Consider the following 15079-nt stretch of genomic DNA (forward strand, 5'->3'; position numbering starts at 1 on the left):
ATTAGTCCCTAGTAACATCACTAGAGATGATTAGTCCCTAGTAACAGCACCAGAGATGATGATTAGTCCCTAGTAACAGCACCAGAGATGATTAGTCCCTAGTAACAGCACCAGAGATGATGATTAGTCCCTAGTAACAGCACCAGATATGATGATTAGTCCCTAGTAACAGCACCAGAGATGATGATTAGTCCCTAGTAACAGCACTAGAGATGATTAGTCCCTAGCAACAGCACCAGAGATGACGATTAGTCCCTAGTAACAGCACCAGAGATGATGATTAGTCCCTAGTAACAGCACTAGAGATGATTAGTCCCTAGTAACAGCACCAGAGATGATGATTAGTCCCTAGTAACAGCACCAGAGATGATGATTAGTCCCTAGTGACAGCACTAGAGATGATGATTAGTCCCTAGTAACAGCACCAGAGATGATTAGTCCCTAGTGACAGCACTAGAGATGATTAGTCCCTAGTAACAGCACCAGAGATGATGATTAGTCACTAGCAACATCACTAGAGATGATTAGTCCCTAGTAACATCACTAGAGATGATGATTAGTCCCTAGTAACAGCACTAGAGATGATGATTAGTCCCTAGTAACAGCACTAGAGATGATGATTAGTCCCTAGTAACAACACCAGAGATGAAGATTCCGATGGGTTTTGGTTGAAAACTCAAGAGTTTTCTTGCAAGGGATGTGGGTTAATGCTCTGTAATGGTCCAGCAGTTTGTTGTTCTTGATGTTTTGTAAGAAGATACAGTCGCTAGTTAAAGTCTACACACCTCCAGCACGGTCTTCACGGTTAACTTCCTTTAAATCTCAAAAAGGATTTTTTATTTTTACGATCTCTCTACACAACCTACTCAACATTTATCAATACATAATGAATACATACGATCTCTCTACACAACCTACTCAACATTTATCAATACATAATGAATACATACGATCTCTCTACACAACCTACTCAACGTTTATCAATATATAATGAATACAAAATATATAAATGAAGAAGTCCTGATTGCGTATGTCTTTGCAGCCCCCTTTGGCAGCCATTACAGCTGGGACTCATTTAAAACCAACTCTCAGGGCAACATTTACCCATCGATTTGTCAAGATTTCTCAAGATCACTAAATGTGTTTGTGTGTCATTGATGGACAGCAATATTGAAACCTTGTTTCTGATTTTCAAGAAAATTAAGTTAGGATGTTGTACATCAGTAGAGGGGAAAACATGTATTCCCTTTTAAGATTTCATTTGTTTGTTTTTTCCCCAATTTTGAAGTTTGTCTGACCTACTCTCTCTCCTTTCTCTCCAGTTTCTGGCCAACCTATGAACCACCAATGAGGAGGCAGGAGAGTAGACAGAGATCCAATCAGGGTTCCCGAAGACCAAACATCAAATGGTGAAATAGCCAATCAGATGGGAGGAAAAGGACAGAGCCATACTCAGCCGTCTCCCTGACGACAGTCCCCAGGACCACAGACAAATGTAGCTCCAGAGATTGTCCTCGTCATCCCTGACTCTCACACACTGTGGAAAACATGAACAGAAATGTAAATGGAGGCTCAGATTGATCTCTCAATGTAAATGGAGGCTCAGATTGATCTCTCAATGTAAATGGAGGCTCAGATTGATCTCTCAACCTGAGCAAAGTGCATAAATAAAAGGTGCGGAGACTCTGTCCAATGAGCTACGTCAAGGTACTTCCCTCTAACTCTTCTCTGTTCCTCTGGACCAATCAAAGGAGGACCGTCCTTCCTCCAGACCAATCACAGGAGGACCATCCTTCCTCCGGACCAATCAAAGGAGGACCATCCTTCCTCTGGACCAATCAAAGGAGGACCATCCTTCCTCCGGACCAATCAAAGGAGGACCATCCTTCCTCTGGACCAATCAAAGGAGGACCCATCCTTCCTCCAGACCAATCAGAAGACCATCTCCCCAAAAAAACGAATGGGTCCGCAAGTGAAAAAGATGTTGTGTCCTTCCTACGGACTAACCTGAGAGAAAGACGAGTTCCTGTTAAAACCTTCCTTTTTTGTGTGTGGGACTAACCTGAGACAAAAACTAGGAAGGGCCAACAATACTCTCTCCTTCCAACCCAACCCTGCCTTCTACTGCCGGGTGGACTAACGACACAGTGGAGAGCTGACATTGGTAAAGGCTGTATAGCTCTGGAGATCACAGGGCACAAGGTGCTCATTGGATAGGTTCAACTAGAAGAAGACTTTATTAATCCATGCCAGATGGAAATTGGACTGTAGTAACAATCATCATTCTTTACACATCTATTCCTTGCAGTGACGCTAACCTGGATGAATAAACAAAATCAATAAACAAAAACAACTATAATCAACAACATGGACGTCATCATCGGAACGCCAACACAACCCCGAGAGGCGGGGTTTAACAACAGAGTGGGCGGGGTTTCGGTGGCGTTGTCGGCGACCAGTTGGTTTGCCTTCTTCTATGGCTTTGCCCTACTGTCAATCATCCAATTTCCCACGGTGACGGGCGACTGTTGGCTGATTGAGGGGGAGAAGGGCTTCGTGTGGTTGGCTATCTGCAGCCAGAACCAGCCCCCATATGAAGCGATTCCTGCCCACATCAACAGGTAAGAACCAGCCCCCTTATGAAGCTTTCCCTGCCCACATCAACAGGTAAGAACCAGCCCCTGTATGAAGTGATTCCTGCCCACACCAACAGGTAAGAACCAGCCCCCTTATGAAGCTTTCCCTGCCCACATCAACAGGTAAGAACCAGCCCCCCATATGAAGCTTTCCCTGCCCACATCAACAGGTAAGAACCAGCCCCTGTATGAAGCGATTCCTGCCCACATCAACAGGTAAGAACCAGCCCCTGTATGAAGCGATTCCTGCCCACATCAACAGGTAAGAACCAGCCCCTGTATGAAGCGATTCCTGCCCACATCAACAGGTAAGAACCAGCCCTGTATGAAGCGATTCCTGCCCACATCAACAGGTAAGAACCAGCCCCTGTATGAAGCGATTCCTGCCCACATCAACAGGTAAGAACCAGCCCCTGTATGCCCACATCAACAGGTAACCCATGGCCCACATCAACAGGTAAGAAGCGATTCCTGCCCACATCAACAGGTAAGAACCAGCCCCTGTATGAATCCGATTCCTGCCCACATCAACAGGTAAGAACCAGCCCTGTATGAAGCGATTCCTGCCCACATCAACAGGTAAGAACCAGCCCCCTGTATGAAGCGATTCCTGCCCACATCAACAGGTAAGAACCAGCCCCTGTATGAAGCGATCCCTGCCCACATCAACAGGTAAGAACCAGCCCCCTTATGAAGCGATCCTGCCCACATCAACAGGTAAGAACCAGCCCCCTTATGAAGCGATCCCTGCCCACATCAACAGGTAAGAACCAGCCCCCTTATGAAGCGATCCCTGCCCACATCAACAGGTAAGAACCAGCCCCCATATGAAGCGATTCCTGCCCACATCAACACCATGGCAGAGATGGGGTCCCTGCCCACATCAACAGGTAACCATGGCAGATAGATTCCCTGGCCACATCAACAGGTAACCATGGCAGAGATAGGGTCCAGGTACCATGGCAGAGATAGGGTCCATGCCCACATCAACAGGTAACCATGGCAGATGGCAGAGATAGGGTCCCTGCCCACATCAACAGGTAACCATGGCAGGGTCCCTGCCCACATCAACAGGTAACCATGGCAGAGATAGGGTCCCTGCCCACATCACAGGTAACCATGGCAGAGATAGGGTCCCTGCCCACATCAACAGGTAACCATGGCAGAGATCCAGGGTCCCTGCCCACATCAACAGGTAACCATGGCAGAGATAGGGTCCCTGCCCACATCAACAGGTAACCATGGCAGAGATCCAGGGTCCCTGTAACCATGGTAACCAGAGATCCAGGGTCCCTGCCCACATCAACAGGTAACCATGGCAGAGATAGGGTCCCTGCCCACATCAACAGGTAACCATGGCAGAGATAGGGGGGTTTTAAATCAGAGATCTTATTTGGTTCATTAAACATAATTTGTGTTATTAATATGTTCTATTGTCCCATTAACTGTTCTTGAATGCATTTTCTTATTTTCATTAAACGCATTTGAACACATTTGATTCAATTGGATTCCCCAGATTTCCTGCTTATACCCAACTCATTCCAGAAACATTCCAACCGGGATTTTTAGATAACCTGGGAAACATGGGAAAGTTCCGGGAATTTTGCATCCCCAGGCAGAAGGCATTGTTTAGGCATTCTGTTCTGTGCTTTATTTTCCTTTGTTCATCTATGTTTACTTCTAGTTAGGTTTCACGTGTTGTCATGTGAATGTTTTACTGTAAATTTGAAGAAAAGAAAGACCTGTATCAACCTGTTGACCTTCGTCAGTTTGTTTTGTAAAGTGTGTTATTGCAAGTTTAAATGCACTTTAAATAAAGTCTGCTTTCAACAGCACCATCGTGGACCTGAGGCTCAACGAGAATAAGATCAAGAGTATCCATTTCTCATCGCTCAGCCGCTTTGGGAACCTGACGTACCTCAACCTCACCAAGAACGAGATCTCGTACGTGGAGGATGGAGCCTTCTCGGCCCAGTTCAACCTACAGGTTGGTCCTGAACATCATAGTGATTCCTGGGGCTCTGGTGAACTATGTAGGGAGAAGTGTGCCATTTGGTACATTACCTTCAATCACATTACCTCACGTTACCTTACCTTACCTCACCTTACCTCACGTTACCTTACCTTACCTCACCTTACCTCACCTTACCTCACCTTACCTCACGTTACCTTACCTTACCTCACGTTACCTTACCTTACCTCATGTTACCTCACGTTACCTTACCTCGCGTTATCTTACCTCGCATTACCTTACCTCACGTTACCTTACCTCACGTTACCTTATCTTGCGTTACCTTACCTCACGTTACCTTACCTCACATTACCTTACCTCACCTTACCTCACATTACCTTACCTCGCGTTACCTTACCTCACGTTACCTAACCTCGCGTTACCTTAACTCGCTCGCGTTACCTTACCCCGCGTTACCTAACCTCATGTTACCTTACCTCACGTTACCTAACCTCACGTTACATTACCTCACCTTACCTTACCCCGCGTTACCTTATCTCACGTTACCTTACCTCACGTTACCTAACCTCACGTTACATTACCTCACCTTACCTAACCTCACCTTACCTCACGTTACCTTACCTCACCTTATCTCACGTTACCTTACCTCACGTTACCTTATCTCACGTTACCTTACCTCACGTTACCTTATCTCACGTTACCTTACCTCACGTTACCTTACCTCACCTTACCTCACGTTACCTTACCTCACGTTACCTTACCTCACGTTACCTTATCTCACGCTACCTTACCTCACCTTACCTCACGTTACCTTACCTCACGTTACCTAACCTCACGTTACCTTGCCTTACCTCACGTTACCTTATCTCACCTTACCTTACCTCACGTTACCTTACCTTACCTCACGTTACCTTGCCTTACCTCACGTTACCTTATCTCACCTTACCTTACCTCACGTTACCTTACCTTACCTCACGTTACCTTATCTCACGTTACCTTACCTCACGTTACCTTATCTCACGTTACCTTACCTTACCTCACGTTACCTTACCTTACATCACCTTATCTCACATTACCTTACGTTACCTTACCTCACGTTACCTTACCTCACAGTACCTTACCTCACGTCACCTTAGCTCACGTTACCTTACCTCACGTCACCTTATCTCACGTTATCTTACCTAACCTCACCTTACCTTACCTCACGTTACCTTGCGCCACCTTATCTCACGTTACCTTACCTCACGTTACCTTACCTCACGTTACCTTACGCCACCTTACCTCACGTTACCTTACCTAACCTCACGTTACCTTATCTCACGTTACCTTAACTAACCTCACGTTACCTTACCTCACCTTACCTTACCTCACGTCACCTTATCTCACGTTACCTTACCTAACCTCACGTTACCTTACCTCACGTTACCTTACCTCACGTTACCTTACGCCACCTTATCTCACGTTACCTTACCTCACGTTACCTTACCTCACCTTACCTCACCTTACCTTACCTCACGTTACCTTACCTCACGTTACCTTACGTCACCTTATCTCACGTTACCTTACCTCACGTTACCTTACCTCACGTTACCTTACGCCACCTTACCTCACATTACCTTACCTCACGTTACCTTACCTCACGTTACCTTACCTTACCTCATGTTACCTTATCTCACGTTACCTTACCTCACCTTACCTTACCTCACCTCACGTTACCTTACCTCACGTTACCTTACCTTACCTCACGTTACCTTATCTCACGTTACCTTACCTTACCTCACATTACCTTACCTTACCTCACGTTACCTTACCTTACATCACCTTATCTCACATTACCTCACGTTACCTTACCTTACATCACCTTATCTCACCTTACCTTACCTCACGTTACCTTACCTTACCTCACGTTACCTTACCTCACAGTACCTTACCTCACGTCACCTTAGCTCACGTTACCTTACCTTACCTCACGTTACCTTACCTTACCTCACGTTACCTTACCTCACGTTACCTTACCTTACATCACCTTATCGCACATTACCCTACGTTACCTTAACTTACACCACCTTATCTCACATTACCTTACGTTACCTTACCTCACGTTACCTTATCTCACGTTACCTTATCTCGCGTTACCTTACCTCACGTTACCTTGCCTTACATCACCTTACCTTACATTACCCTACGTTACCTTACCTCACGTTACCTTATCTCACATTACCTTATCTCACGTTACCTTATCTCACGTTACCTTACCTCACGTTACCTTACATCACCTTATCTCACCTCACGTTACCTTACCTCACGTTACCTTACCTTACATCACCTTATCTCACATTACTCTACGTTACCTTGCCTCACAGTACCTTACCTCACGTTACTTTAGCTCACATTACCTTACCTCATGTTACCTTACCCTTTCTTACCTTACCGTATCTTTCCTACCTTACCCTCTCTTACCATACCCATTCCTACCTTACCCTCTCTTACCTTACCCTTTCCTACCTTACCCTCTCTTACCTTACCTTACCTTATCTTTCCTACCTTACCCTCTCCTACCTTACCCTCTCTTACCTTACCTTACCTTATCTTTCCTACCTTACCCTCTCCTACCTTACCCTCTCTTACCTTACCCTTTCCTACCTTACCCTCTCTTACCTTACCCTCTCTTACCTTACCCTCTCTTACCTTCCCCTTTCCTACCTTACCCTCTCCAACCTTACCCTCTCTCACCTTATCTTTCCTACCTTACCCTCTCCTACCTTATCTTTCCTACCAGGTGCTGCAGTTGGGGTTTAACCGTCTGAGGAACCTAACAGAAGGAATCCTCAGAGGCCTGGGGAAGCTGCAGTACCTCTACCTACAGGCCAACCTGATCGAGGCAGTCACCCCCAACACCTTTGAGGAGTGTCCTAACATAGAGAACATTGACCTCTCCATGAACAGGATCCAGGTGCTGGACGGAGGCTTGTTTACGGGGCTCGGTAGATTAACGACGTGTGAACTCTACACTAATCCTTTCAACTGCTCCTGTGAGCTGTTGGGGTTTCTACGCTGGTTGGCAGTCTTCCCCAACAGGTAAAAAGCACAAGTTGAAGCAAAATGGAATATTCAATCTATTTTCAATGACTTGTCAATAAACTGAAAAGTAGAAGCTATTTATTTCAAAAAGTGTTTCCTATTTAAAAAATAAATTAATAAATTAAAATGACTTCCTACATTGACTGCCTTGAACTTGTTCTGACCCAATCACTGGTGACCGTGTTCCCGACCAGGACCAACGAGAGGATGGTGTGTGATACTCCGGCCGGGTTTTCAGGCTACAGCCTCCTCAGTCAGAACCCCAGGATGCCTGCGACACGCAACGCTTTACACATGCTCAGTATGGTGTGTCGACTAAAACATATCATGATTATTATCATTTACAAAATATATTTTTTTTTAAATCCCATCCTAAAATGAACTATCTTTTGGTATTTGTTTCATTTGTTCCGTTGTTGATATTGTCCAAAAATGTTTTGCTTGTCAGCAATCATGTTTATCATAGATACAGAAATACATCTGGTATGTTGCCATGACAGCGTAGGCCATCGTAGTAGGTTGTCATAGTAACGGTATATCGTTCATCAACAGTTAGAACACATTACATCGTGTTATATTCTACGTTCATTGAGCGTGGGAAATGAGCTATACAAATTAATTATTGTTATTGTTATTGTAATGATTTTATGATTACTTTTATCAAAATATTTGTATGATTATTGCTCTGGTTATTTTTAGGATTATGATGATGATTATTGTTGTTGTTATTATTATAGGTGTGTACCGACGACGGTAGCAACTCTTTTCCCAACATCATTGTTCAGTCAGAGTTTACGGCCCTCCCACCGTACTCTCCCTGCGGATTGGACGACTGCCCTTCTGGAATGTCTCCGGAGGACCCAATCAGCATCAGCCCCACCTACCCTGATCTGAACAACAAGCCTAGCATGAAGGTGAAACAGGTGAGCCCCCAGGGAAGCTGTTCCTACGGGCTCGAAGGGTTGTGTTTGTGTGTTACAGAGTTCAGAATGTGCCTTAAGCCAATCCACAGCTAGCTTGATGGAGCCATCCAATCGGTGCCTTTTGGGTCTTGACCTGTTGGAACGTTGTCCAAGAGGGCGATCACGCGTGATGGTTGGAGTCCAGTCTGAGGCCAGTCTGACACACTGACCCCCACACGATTTGATGATCTTTTGGTGAGATCACGATTTGATGATCTTTTGGTGAGATCACGATCTGCAGGTGTTCACATCTTTCTAATTTCAGATGAGAGGAGACATTTCTGCAGGTGTTCACATCTTTCTAATTTCAGATGAGGAGGAGACATTTGGGGCTGAGCTACTGGCACTTTCACTCTCTCTCTCTCTCTCTCTCTCTCTCTCTCTCTCTCTCTCTCTCTCTCTCTACCTAGATCTCCCACACCTCTCTCTCTCTCCCTCTCTCTCCCACACCTCAGCAGTGATCTCTCTCTCCTCTCTCTCTCTCTACTCCTGTCCCTCTCTAGATCTCCCACACCTCACTCTCCCTCTCCCTCTCTGTCTCTCTCTAGATCTCCCACACCTCAGCAGTGATCTCTACTCCCTACTCTCTGTCCCTCTCTAGATCTCCCCTCCTCAGCTAATCTCTCTCTCTGTACTCTCCTCTCCCTCTCTAGATCTCCCACACCTCAGCAGTGATCTCTACTCCCTAATCTCTGTCCCTCTCTAGATCTCCCACACCTCAGCAGTGATCTCTCTCCCTAATCTCTCTCTAGATCTCCCACACCCCTCTCTCTGTCTCTAGATCTCCCACACCCCAGTGATCTCTACTCCCTAATCTCTGTCCCTCTCTAGATCTCCCACACCTCAGCAGTGATCTCTACTCCCTAATCTCTGTCCCTCTCTAGATCTCCCACACCTCAGCAGTGATCACTACTCCCTACTCTCTCTGTCCTCTAGTCCCACACCTCAGCTCTACATCTCCCTAGACACCTCAGCAGTGATCACTACTCCCTACTCTCTGTCCCTCTCTAGATCTCCCACACCTCAGCAGTGATCTCTACTCCCTAATCTCTGTCCCTCTCTAGATCTCCCACTCCTCAGCAGTGATCACTACTCCCTACATCTCCCACACCTCAGCAGTGATCACTACTCCCTACTCTCTGTCCTCTCTAGATCTCCCACACCTCAGCAGTGATCTCTACTCCCTAATCTCTGTCCCTCTCTAGATCTCCCACACCTCAGCAGTGATCTCCCACACCTCAGCAGTGATCTCTACTCCCTACTCTCTGTCCCTCTCTAGATCTCCCACACCTCAGCAGTGATCACTACTCCCTACTCTCTGTCACTCTCTAGATCTCCCACACCTCAGCAGTGATCTCTACTCCCTACTCTCTGTCCTCTCTAGATCTCCCACACCTCAGCAGTGATCTCGGTCCAGATCCTCACCCCTTCAGTAAGATGTACATCCTGGTTCTCTACAACAACAGCTTCTTCACTGACATAAAGAACCTGAAGAACCACAAGGAAGAGTTTGAACTGAACAACCTGAAAGCCCACACCGGTAGGACATAGTTTCAATCACCCCTACCAGCTGTGTGTGTGTGTGTGTGTGTGTGTGTGTGTGTGTGTGTGTGTGTGTGTGTGTGTGTGTGTGTGTGTGTGTGTGTGTGTGTGTGTGTGTGTGTGTGTGTGTGTGTGTCACTCTGTGTCTGTCAGTGTGTGTGTGTGTGTGTCTGTGTCTGTGTGTGTGTGTGTGTCTGAGAGCAATAGCAGTGATCTGCCTACTAAATGGCACCATATAGTACCCTATGCAGTTAATATTCTAATATAATGTCATGTAATCTCTGTCCCTCTCTAGAGTTGGTCTCTCTTTCTCTCCCCTCTCTCTCTCCCTTTCCCTCCTCAGCAGTGATCTCTCCTCTCTCTCCCTTTCCCCCCTCCCTCTCTCTCTCTCTCTCCCTTTCCCCTCTCTCTCTCTCCATCCCTCCCTGTCTCCCTACCTTCTCCGTCCCTCCCTCTCTCTCTCCCTTTCCCTCTCATCCTGGTTCTCTCTCTTCTCATAAAGAACCTGAAGAACCACAAGGAAGAGTTTTGAACAACCTGAAAGCCCCCCTCTCTCTCTGTGTGGGTGGGTGTGTCCCTCCTGTGTCTGTCTGCCCTACCTTCTCCGTCCCTCCCTCTCTCTCTCCCTTTCCCCTCCCTCTCTCTCTCCCTTTCCCCTCCCTTTCCCTCTCCTTTCCCCTCTCTCTCTCTCCCTTTCCCTCTCTCTCTCTCTCTCTCCCTTTCCCCCTCTCCTTCTCTCTCCCTTTCCCTCTCTCTCTCCCTCCCTTCCCTCCTCCTCCCTCTCTCTCTCCCTTTCCCCTCCTCTCTCTCTCTCTTTCCCGTCCCTCCCTGTCTCCTACCTTCTCTCTCCCTCCCTCCCTCTCTCTCCCTTTCCCCTCCCTCTCTCTCTCTCTCCCTTTCCTACCTTCTCCTCTCTCTCTCCTCTCTCTCTCTCCCTCTCTCCCTTTCCCTCCCTCTCTCTCTCTCCCTTTCCCTCTCTCTCTCTCCCTTTCTCCCTTTCCTCTCTCTCCCTCTCTCTCTCCCTTTCCTCTCTCCCTCCCTCCCTCTCTCTCTCTCTCCCTACCTTCTCCATCCCTCCCTCCCCTCTCTCTCTCCCTCTCTCCCCTCCCCCTCTCTCTCCCTCTCTCTCTCTCTCTCTCTCTCAGACTACACCTACTGCGTCGTGTCCATAAGACACCAGCTTCGTTATAACCACACCTGTCTGTCCATCTCCACCGGGAGGAAGGCAGGTCTGGAGAGGACCTCCAACGACTCCTCTGCTACCCACTACATCATGACTATACTGGGCAGTCTCTTCAGCATGGTCCTCATACTGGGGTTAGTCTTCCACAGACAGTGAAGAAAGAGTCCGCACTTACTTCATCACGATTCTGTTGTTTAGTCACGGTATTATGGAGAGTTCAGAGGCAAACACAATGATTAAATGCGAGAAAAAAATTGGAACGAGAAAATGATTAATGATCAAATTGGATCTCAAAAATGGTTTCATGAAATATTCTTCTTCTAGTTTCGTGTTCCACTGCCTGAGGAAGAAGAGGCAGCGAGACGAGAAGAACAAGAAGATTGGAAAGATACAGAAGAGCCTGATGGAGCTGAAATACGGAGCTGACCTAGAGGGTGGTGGAGGAACAGGAGGAGGAGGGGGCTCCATCTCTCTGCTATCCCAGAAACAGATGCTCTCGGCTGGGGAGAGTCTCACGCGGATGCCCTACCTTCCCCAGGGTGGGACCTGTGAGATGGACCAGTACAAGCTACAGGAGATCATTGACACTCCAAAGGCAGCGAAAGGGAACTATATCGAAGTGCGAGGAACTGCGGGAGACCTGCCGGACCGGAGGGAGAGAGAGAGGGAACGAGAGCGGGAGAGAGAGAGGGAACGAGAGCGGGAGAGAGAGAGGGAAAGAGAGAGGGAATGTAGTCTCTCTCCACAAGACAACCCTCAGGTAACCTGTTCATTTGACGCTGTGCTGAACTGTGGTTGCACTGTGGCTGCACTGTGGCTGCACTGTGGTTGAACTGCTTGAACTCCTCCTCCTCTCCTCTCCTCTCCTCCTCATCTCCTCCTCCTCCTCTCAATCTTCTCCTCCCCTCCTCTCCTCCTCCTCCTCTCCTCCTCCTCCTCCCCTCCTCTCCCCCTCCTCATCTCCTCCTCCTCCTCTCCTCCTCATCTTCCTCCTCCTCTCCTCCTCCTCATTCTCGTCCTCTTCTCCTTCTCCTCCTCATCGCCTCCTCCTCCTCTCCTCTTCTCCTCCTCCTCCTCTTCTCCTCCTCCTCCCCTACTCCTACTCCTCTCCTCCTCCTCCTCCTCATCAGGGTTCAGTAGCAGAGATCTCCACCATCGCCTCAGAGGTGGACAAGGTAAACCAGATCATCAACAACTGTATTGACGTCCTCAAGTCTGAGTCGACGTCGTTCCAGGGGGTCAAGTCAGGCTCTGTGTCGACCGCTGAACCCCAACTAGAGCTGATCTCAGACCAGCCACAGAGACAGTCAGGGTTCCTGTCACCGCAGTATAAAGGTACTCACTGTCATTACACACACCTGTCTGTCCGTCCGTCTGTCCAAATCTTTTAACATTTTTTATTTAACCTTTATTTAACTGGGCAAGTCAGTTAAGAACAAATTCTTATTAACAATGACGACCTACCCCCGGCCAATCCCGGGTGACGCTGGGCCAATTGTGCGCCGCCCTATCTGTCTATCTGTCTGTTGAGTGGTTAGTCGGTCCGACACTTCACTCTATCTAAAAAATAAATAAAAAACTTGAAAAAAAAACGATTAACTTTGATTTGAAGGAGGCAGTGATCTACCACCAGCCTCAATGTCAAAAACACCTGTTATATCGCAATTATTGGTAATGTTATAACTCATTCAATGTTATAACTCATTCAATGTTATAACTCATTCAATGTTATTAAATGTTATAACTCATTAAATGTTATTAAATGTTATAACTCATTCAATGTTATTAAATGTTAACTCCTTAAATGTTATAACTCATTAAATGTTCTCACTCATTAAATGTAATATCTCATTAAATGTAATACCTTATTAAATGTTATAACTCATTAAATGTTATACCTTATTAAATGTTATAACTCATTACATGTTATAACTCATTATATGTGATACCTTATTAAATGGTATAACTTATTAAATGTTATAACTCATTAAATGTTATAACTCATTAAATGTTATTAAATGTTATAACTCATTAAATGTTATTAAATGTTATAACTCATTGAATGTTATAAATCATTAAATGTTATTACTTATTAAATGGTATAACTCATTAAATGTTATTAAATGTTATAACTCATTAAATATTATAACTCATTAAATGTTATACCTTATTAAATGTTATAACTCATTAAATGTTATTAAATGTTATTAAATGTTATAACTCATTAAATGTTATAACTCGTTAAATGTTATAACTCATTAAATGTTATAACTCATCAAATGTTATTACTTATTAAATGTTATAAATCATTAAATGTTATTAAATGTTATAACTCATTAAATGGTATTACTTATTAAATGTTATAACTCATTAAATGTTATTAAATGTTATAACTCATTAAATGTTATTAAATGTTATAACGCATTAAATGTTATAAAACATTAAATGTTATTACATATTAAATGTTATTACTCATTAAATGTTATTAAATGTTATAGCTCATTAAATGTTATAACTCATTAAATGTTATAACTCATTAAATGTTATTAAATGTTATAACTCATTAAATGCTATAACTCATTAAATGTTATAACTCATTAGATGCTATAACTCATTAAATGTTATAACTCATTAAATGGTATAACTCATTAAATGTTATACCTCATTAAATGTTATAACTCATTAAAATGTTATTAAATGTTATAACTCATTAAATGTTATACCTCATTAAATGTTATAACTCATTAAATGTTATAACTCATTAAATGTTATAACTCATTCAATGTTATAACTCATTAAATGTTATACCTTATTAAATGTTATAACGCATTAAATGTTATAACTCATTAAATGTTATAACTCATTAAATGTTATAACTCATTAAATGTTATACCTCATTAAATGTTATACCTCATTAAATGTTATAACTCATAACATGTTATAACTCATTAAATGGTATAACTCATTAAATGTTATTAAATGTTATAACTCATGAAATGTTATTAAATGTTATAACTCATTAAATGTTATAACTCATTAAATGTTATAACTCATTAAATGTTATTAAATGTTATAACTCATTAAATGTTATAACTCATTAAATGTTATTAAATGTTATAACTCATTAAATGTTATAACCCATTAAATGTTATAACTCATTAAATGTTATAACTCATTAAATGGTATTAAATGTTATACCTCATTAAATGTTATTAAATGTTATAACTCATTAAATATTATAACCCATTAAATGTTATAACTCATTAAATGTTATAACTCATTAAATGTTATTGAATGTTATACCTCATTAAATGTTATTAAATGTTATAACTCATTAAATGTTATAACCCATTAAATATTATAACCCATTAAATGTTATAACCTATTAAATGTTATAACTCATTAAATGTTATAACTCATTAAACGTTATAACCCATTAAATGTTATAACTAATTAAATGTTATTAAATGTTATAACTCATTAAATGTTATAACTCATTAAATGTTATAACTCATTAAATGTTATAACTCATTAAATGTTATACCTTATTAAATGTTATAACCCATTAAATGTTATTAAATGCTATAACTCATTAAATGTTATAACTTATTAAATGTTATAACTCATTAAATGTTATAACTCATTAAATGTTATAACTCATTAAATGTTATTACTTATTACATGTTATAACTCATTAACTGTT

The 15079-nt window shown here is 43.4% G+C and overlaps 1 pseudogene; it reads left to right on the forward strand.

Annotated features, from left to right (window-relative positions):
• LOC112235989 overlaps positions 1 to 15079 on the forward strand; it is a 67110-nt pseudogene that overhangs the window by 46876 nt on the left and 5155 nt on the right.

The sequence above is a fragment of the Oncorhynchus tshawytscha genome, unplaced genomic scaffold (genome assembly GCF_018296145.1).
Source record: "Oncorhynchus tshawytscha isolate Ot180627B unplaced genomic scaffold, Otsh_v2.0 Un_contig_7975_pilon_pilon, whole genome shotgun sequence".
Lineage (NCBI taxonomy): Eukaryota > Metazoa > Chordata > Actinopteri > Salmoniformes > Salmonidae > Oncorhynchus > Oncorhynchus tshawytscha.